At 39.4% G+C, this 7,642-nt stretch overlaps 1 non-coding gene across 1 annotated transcript; it reads left to right on the top strand.

Moving 5' to 3' along the window:
• The first annotated feature begins 4,859 nt into the window (after nt 1-4,859).
• LOC114895722 lies at nt 4,860-4,962 on the top strand. The gene has a single exon (XR_003793622.1). It is a non-coding gene; the product is annotated as a U6 spliceosomal RNA (small nuclear RNA).
• Nucleotides 4,963-7,642: the final 2,680 nt, after the last annotated feature.

Here is a 7,642-nt window from a genome sequence, read left to right as displayed (position 1 = left end):
GAACTACCCCCAGTAGCATACAGGGAAAGGGGTCCTAAAAGAAGAGGAGTTCAGGGTCACAGCCAGGGAGCCACAGAGTGCCTCCAGGAAGGGCTGGTGACTCTGCAGCTTGTGCAAACGAGGAGAACCAGTGCAACAGATTGAGCAACGGCGATGACTATGAGGGGCCAAAGAAAAGGCTCCTTCCTAATTTTTGAGTAATCCTGAGAGCTTCTAGCATGTTCCAAGGTCATACAAAATGACTCATTAGCGTAGTTAAGTGAGAGTTTGAAAGGACATAATTGATTTGCAAGCATAGAGAAATAGGATTGTTCATGCACCTTGGGTGTCAAGGAGCAATTCATACCCATCACACCAGCTAAGTGCTGAGTATTCCAGGTACCATTTCTCTAAGAAGTATGTATTTGTCTCCTGAGGAGGCCCATGGGAAAGCTTTTCACACCTAGCTGTCCCGTATAATTACCCAGAATATTTGCTAAAGGTACAGAATTAGGGGCTCCATCCCAGATGTACTGAGTTAGAATATTCGTGGTCGAATGGAACGAGGATATCTGTATTTTTCCTTTCTTGTCAGCCCTGCTCTGATCTGTGGACTGCTAGTTGAGAACTCCTGGTCAGGTGTTAAAACATGGGGTTTGGGTTCAGACAAGTCGGGGTTGACATTGAAGCTCAGCCACTAATTTTGGACAAGTTACCTAAATTCTATGAGCTACAGATTCTTATTTATACAACGGGGATAAAAATATCTACTCTTCAGGTATATGGGGAGATTAAACGGGATACTGTAGTTAGGGTTTTCACTTCAGTGCTTAGTACCATCGTTCTATTTAGGGAGCCAAGTGTTCTTGGAATTTCTGAGTTAGTCCACCTCTTTGGTATCTAATCTAAAAGCATTCCTGCGTCATAAACCTGTCCATGGTCTCATCTGAAATTGTTCTAGGCTCTGACTGGCAGGTGAGAACACTGAGAATGACACATTTGAAATGACTATGTGTCCTAATCTCTGATCCACCAGAAGCCGTCTTGGAGATAACACAACTGAAGGTGATTAAAAGATTGCTTCTTCTGAGCCTGAATCTTTTCTGACAGGCTTATATGAAAAGTCTCCTTCGTGTTTTCCAGAAATTATACCATAGACAGATTAAGCCATTAATCAGGTCCAATGATTACAGATGGGTTGCTTCAGTGTTCAAAGATGGTGGTTTTCTAAAATGGAAAGAATTTAAAGTTAAAGGGCCTGGACTTGAGCCCCATCCTTCCTCCTTCTTTCCTTCCTCCCTTCCTCCCTTCCTCCTTTCCTTCCTTCCTTCCTTCTTTCAATTGTATGGATTTGTTAATTAAACTAAAACTACTGCCCTTAGCCTACTTTCTTTTTCTATAAAACGGAAATGACAACCCCTTCCTAAACTGTCACTCAAGAACTTCTACAAGGATTAAATGAGATAATGCCTCATTTTATAAACTATAAATTTCTATGTAAGAATAGAGTGTTTATGTTTCATGTTTATGTCTTAGATGACTCTGGAATGAGAGTGTGTAAGAAAAGAAAAAAAAAACCATTTTTTCCATGTATTGACTGCCTGTTCATGAAATCACTTATAATGAAGCAAATATTGCTTGAGAAGCTACAGTAGAACGTAGACTCTACTAAACCCTTGCACTTGTACTATTTCATTTAATTTTACATCAGGCTTGAACGGTAGTTATTATCTTCATTGAGAAATTTGAGATCCAAAAAAAGATGAGTAATTAGACCAAGGTCACACAGCTAGTGGCGAGATTGAGATGCTAGCCTGGGTCTGTCTGATCTTAATGAGACCAGGCAGTACATGGACTTGAAGAAAGTGATTTTTAAGGAGTTAAAACCTTGAGGTGCTTTGGGTGTCTCAGCAAGATCCCTTACTGAAGAATAAGAATTTTTTTGTCTCTCATCACCTCTGCAAATTTGCATCTGGTAAAATCAGATATTTCTTAACCCTTGCCCTAAACCGATGAAGTCATACAGACCTAGTTTAAACTTATGTTTGAAAAGATGATAATTCAGATTCTTCTGTCAGTTACAGCCCACCCACCAGTCACGAAGTAGAACAAAATGTGGAGTGAGATTTGGTGAAGAGGGTGACAAAGACACCTGTGAGACTGGGGCAACCGCTAATGATCCAGTCAGTTTCTATCATTCTCAGAATATCAGGGGCAGAAGCAGCTAGATTTTTAAGGCAAGCATCACAGGATAATTGTGTCTTCATAAATAATTGTCACACTAAAGTCCTAGGAGGGTGAAATTCAAAATGACAACTTGGGCCCCAACCATGACCTGCATAGTTTCAAAGCCCAGGTCACTCTTTTTCTTTTCTTCTTGTCTCATGGTAGGACACACATCTCATGGTAGGAGAATGTGGGAGGAGGTTCTCCCATGAAGTCATGTCGATCCGCCCTGCATCTGCCCTGAATTTCCACTCTCACTGCTCCACTTGGGTCATTATACCTATCACAGCTGCTTCTCTTCTTCTAAGCTCTTGGCTTCAGCACCCTCTGGGCTTTTGACAGTAACAGTGTTATAGCATCTCTATGTGGGGTCTACAGGGTTCCTACTTCCAAGGTTCTGCCTCCTTTTCATCATCACTTAATGAATTGCTGGATGAATCCATTCATCCAAAATCCCATTGGGTCTAAGAGAACCATGCTGGGTTCTTGGAATTATAAGATGGAGGGAAATAAAGTGAAGCAATGGAGTCCATCATTTATTTTTATCCAGTAGATTGCACCTACTGAAGAGGGTTCCATGGCATTTCTGTTTCAGTCCCAAGATTTTGTCACCCTTTGGTTTATATGTAAACAGCCACAGAGGCTTGCTTGTGATTACTTCAAAAAAACTCCATACTGCACCCAGAAGCATTGTTTCCTATTCTAAACTTTTAGGTTCCATAAAAGTCACTTGGCTCTCATATATGATGAAACAGAAAAGTGACATAGGTTTTGGAATGAGTTCTGACACAAGCAGGGCCAGCTTCATGGGCGTCTAGCCTGTGCAGTAGCCCACAACCCATGCTCAGAGGGTCCTGTGCTTGGCTTAATGCTCTACAGTATTTGTCTTGAAATTCTTAATAATTTTTTGACTAAAGAGGACTTGCATCTTCATTTTGAACCAGCCCCTGCAAATTAGGTAGCTGATCCTTCTTTTAAGCTTATGACTAGTTATGTTTCTTAAGGTCTCTGAACCTCAATTTTCTTACCTGTAAATCAGGAACAGTGTAGTTACACATATCTCGGAGTGTTCTTGAGCAGAATAAATCAGATATAATAGCAAATTGTCTAACAAAGCTTTTGCACATGCATAGTCGTCAATAAATCTTAACTTCTTTGCATTTAATCCAAGAGGGAAACATCCTCATTAACACCATATTAGGTCAACACTAGGACATTGGTTGTATGTGTGCAAGGTTTAGTTTTGTGCTGGAGAAGATTATTTATATTTTGCTGTTGTGAGATTAGTTTAAATAAGAAGTAAAAATGTTCCCTTTTCACCCAAAGGCTACTTGTTTGAATCAATGTGCAGGCTTGGTAAGCAGAGTGGTGAGGAAAACACTGCAACAGGGGCAAAGGCTAAGAAAACAGTCAATTCTCATTATGGCCAAGCCAATACCAGGAGGACTTATACTGCTCAGAGAAACACGGAGCTTGATCAGCTATGGTTGCTAGCCAAGGGTAAGGTGAGTGGTCAGAAAAAAAAATGTAAATACGAGTAAAGAATACAGGAACTAAGGTTTAATGACATTTTAAAAACTTTGTGTCTAGTGCTGATCTAGCTGGTTCAAATGCATTATTTTGTTTAATCTTCCTAAAAACCCCATGAGGTAGATAACATCAGTAGTATCTTATAGATGAGGAAACTAAGCTCACAGAGTATTTACAGTTCTAGAGAACAGCCTAGAATTGATAGTATTGGGAGTCCATATTATTTAAAGACAGAGATAAATGGGGCAATGAAGATTATCTGGTAGCAAATGGATTTCATCTCATAACATAACTAATTTTTTGGTAGGGCTGTGTTAAGAAAGATTCTGAGACTCCAACTGCACTGGGAGGTACAGAGTGTCTTGATCAATTAGCAATGTCTGCCTTGTTGAGACTCTACCTGCACTGGGAGGTACAGAGTGTCTTGATCAATTAGCAGTGTCCGCCTTGGGCTTTGGAAAAGTGGTGGTGGCATGTAAGGCAGAGATTTTCCATCTTTGATCTAGTCTCCTCATTTCACAGACTTAGTCATTTTACTTCATGACTAAGAAGTTGCTATAGTTACAATTTATAGTGTGAACTACTGGCTGAGCCTGCTTTTAATCCTGAAGTCGCTGATGCTTAGAGCAAGTCTGTTTCACCGACCAGGCAATTGAACAACCAAAAAAAGTAATATAAAACAAAAAGGAATAAATGTTATTGGCATTTCAAGCATTAATAGGAAAAGTATTAGTGCTTAGAGGGTTCTTTCTAAGATCAATAAAATCAAAATGTAGACAGTGCTTCAGACTTTTGTATGTATCAATAGCCCCTAGAAGGCTTTAAAAACACAGATTGCTGGACCCAACCTGCAGAATTTCTGATTCAGCAAGTTTCTGGGGTGTGGCCTGAGAGTCTGCATTTCTAGCAAGTTCTCCAATGATGCTCGGGTATGGGACTATGCTTTGAGGGCTTCCTATTAGTAAGTTTTCCTTGACCATTGATCTGATTCCTCTTAAAATAAAATTAGTTATTCAACCATGTATTTTATATTTTTTTTATAAATCTGGGAGGCTCAGCCTGCCACCTACATGGGATTTGTTAATAAGTTCTGAAGGTCATCTCAAAATTTTAAGATTTAGTGGTTGCTTCAGCAGCATGTATACTGAAATGGAAACAATGCAGAGAAGACTCGCATGGCCCCTTCACAAGGATGACATGCGAATTCATGAAGCTTTCCATATTTTTTGGAATCTCTTGTGTGCTGTTGGTAGGAATGAAAAGTGATACAGCCACTATGGAAAACAGAATGGAGATTCCTCAAAAATTAAAAATAGAAATACCATACGATCCAGGAATCCCATTTCTGGGTGTATAGCCAAGAGAATTCAACATAGGGTCTCAAAGAGTTATTTGCATACTCAAGTTCATTGCAGCATTACTCACAATATCTAAGAGGTAGAAGCAACCCAAATATCCATGGACAGATGAATGGAGAAAGAAAATGTGGTATATACATGCAATGGAATATTATTCAGCTTGAAAAAAAAATGGAAATCCTGTCACATGTTACAACATGGATAAACCTTGAGGACATTATGCTAAGTGAAATAAGCCAGTCACACAGAGATAAACGCTGTATGATTCCACTTACATGAGGTATCTAAAGTAGTCCAACTCACAGAAACAGAATAAAATGGTCGTTGCCAGGGGCTGAAAGAGGGGGAAATAGGGAATTGGCGTTCAATTGGCATAGAGTTTCAGTTTCGCAAGCTGAAGCTCTAGAGAAGGCAATGTGAATATACTTAACACTACTGAACTGTACTCTTAAAAATAGTTAAGATGGGGCTTCCCTGGTGGCGCAGTGGTTCGTGCCCCGGTCCGGGAAGATCCCACGTGCCGCGGAGCGTCTGGGTCCGTGAGCCATGGCCGCTAAGCCTGCGCGTCCAGAGCCTGTGCTCCGCAACGGGAGAGACCACAACAGTGAGAGGCCCGCGTACCGCAAAAAAAAAAGTTAAGATGGTAAATTTTATATGTGTTTTTTACCATGATTAAAGAAAAATTGCTAATTTAAAGATAACAGTAATCCTTGGTTGGTGAGGCATCTAGAGAGAAGTGGAGAAGTAGCTCTTTGTGGCTACTCAAATGTGAGCTGGGGACTTATCCTTTTTCCAGTGTTAGCAAGATTTCCCCTACCTGTGGGCCATGGATTCCTAACCTCTCATATAAGACTCCTTAAAGCACTCGTGCTTGGGTCCAATCCAGAGATTCTAATTTGGTCTGTAATGTGACCTGGATGGTAGGATTTTTGAAAGATCCCCAGATGGTTTGAATTGTAGCCAGAGCTACAAAGCATTGTTTGGATCAGTGATTCATAAATTATGAAAGGTTAAAAAGATTCTCTTTGGGGTTTGTCAAACTCTATATGCTCAGTTCTCCTCTCTTCTCTTCCTCACAGCCCAGGTAATTCTGGTTATCGTCCCCCTCCCCTACCAACTGGAGAAATATAGCATTAGATGATTTCTAATGCCTCTTTCAGATAAAATACATCCATGATTACCCTTTTCTATGGTAGGATTCTTCTGTCAATGAATTGGGCTGGATCTTATACGAAGACATTCTTTTTTTCAAACCTCAGTTATAGGGAGTTGAGTTTATCATCAACTGGGTTTGCACATGGTCAAGATTTCTATTAATATTGGTGGAACAGTCTTAGTTTTGGCTGTGTGTGTACACAAAGCCCACCCATCCTTTTAAATCCTCCTCAGTCAAACTTCACAGTTAAAGCATAGCATTTAGGCTTAAAATCAAACTGTTGAACTATAACAAAATTCCAATTTTTTGCTTGTACATTGTTTGACAGGCTATGAATAGCTTAGAAGATGATCTGAAGAATGAAGGGATAATGTTTCAGTGAGTTAACATCTGTGTGGAGGGATTAGGTCCTGCCAAGGGCGATTTCCTAGGCTCCCTAAAAATCAGTGTCATAAAATCAGAGGGTACCCAGACAATCCTAAGGAATTGTACCTGTATTATTAGGGTGTGCCCATTACCAAAAAGATCCCAGATGGAAACAACTCCTCACATATTCAGCCATTTGTAAGCCAGTTTAGATACTCGTGAAATCAGAAATTTGCCAGCATAGGAAACGGGACTTGCCAACTCAATGCTGTTTAATATTAATTAAACTTAATATAGCTCAGTTATCTGTTTTTCAGATATTCCCAAACAGAATACCAGAGAAAAAGAAATAACACTGCATTCATAGTAAATGTATATTTAAATTATATAATCATAAATGTATTCATAATTATATATGCATATTATGTAATGTGAATTATCATATATTCTAGATTTCTGAATATTTCTAGAGTAACTGAATAGGAGGAATAGATATGCCAAATTAATAATTTCCATACGATTGGTTACCTGGGAAAGTTAACATGAGAATACATTGATGCAGGTGTTGTTTATACAAATACATGTTTTTCTACACTGTGAAGAAGGCCAAAATACTGCTATGCGACCTGCCTGATTAGCATTCAGGAGTAGGAGGGATTAAAGCGGCCTAGAATTTTATGAGACGACATCACGAGGAAATAACTACCCAGCTGTGTTTTCAAACATGTCTAAGAGTGACCAATACCATTGCTACAGAGATATTACCTTGGAAAGGTGTCCGGTAACACATGAAGGACAAAAGATGATAGCAATCTTGGTGATTATTCAGTGCGTCCAAATTTTGATGGTTTCCCCTTGTGAAGATGATTATATATATAATGGAACTATCACTGTCCCTTCCTCATCTGGTATAAGACTGTAATACGTAACACAGGGCAAGAAACATCCAATTTCTACTGAACAACCCAATTTATATTACAGTTAGTCTTTGGAATATTTAGATGTTAAGCATTACTGAAATGTATAA

Source organism: Monodon monoceros, unplaced genomic scaffold, assembly GCF_005190385.1.
Source record: "Monodon monoceros isolate NGI ecotype Baffin Bay Population unplaced genomic scaffold, NGI_Narwhal_1 Super_Scaffold_14, whole genome shotgun sequence".
Taxonomy (NCBI): Eukaryota; Metazoa; Chordata; class Mammalia; order Artiodactyla; family Monodontidae; genus Monodon; species Monodon monoceros.
The sequence above is the reverse complement of the archived record's forward strand: the minus strand, read 5'-3'. Positions and strand labels throughout refer to the sequence as shown.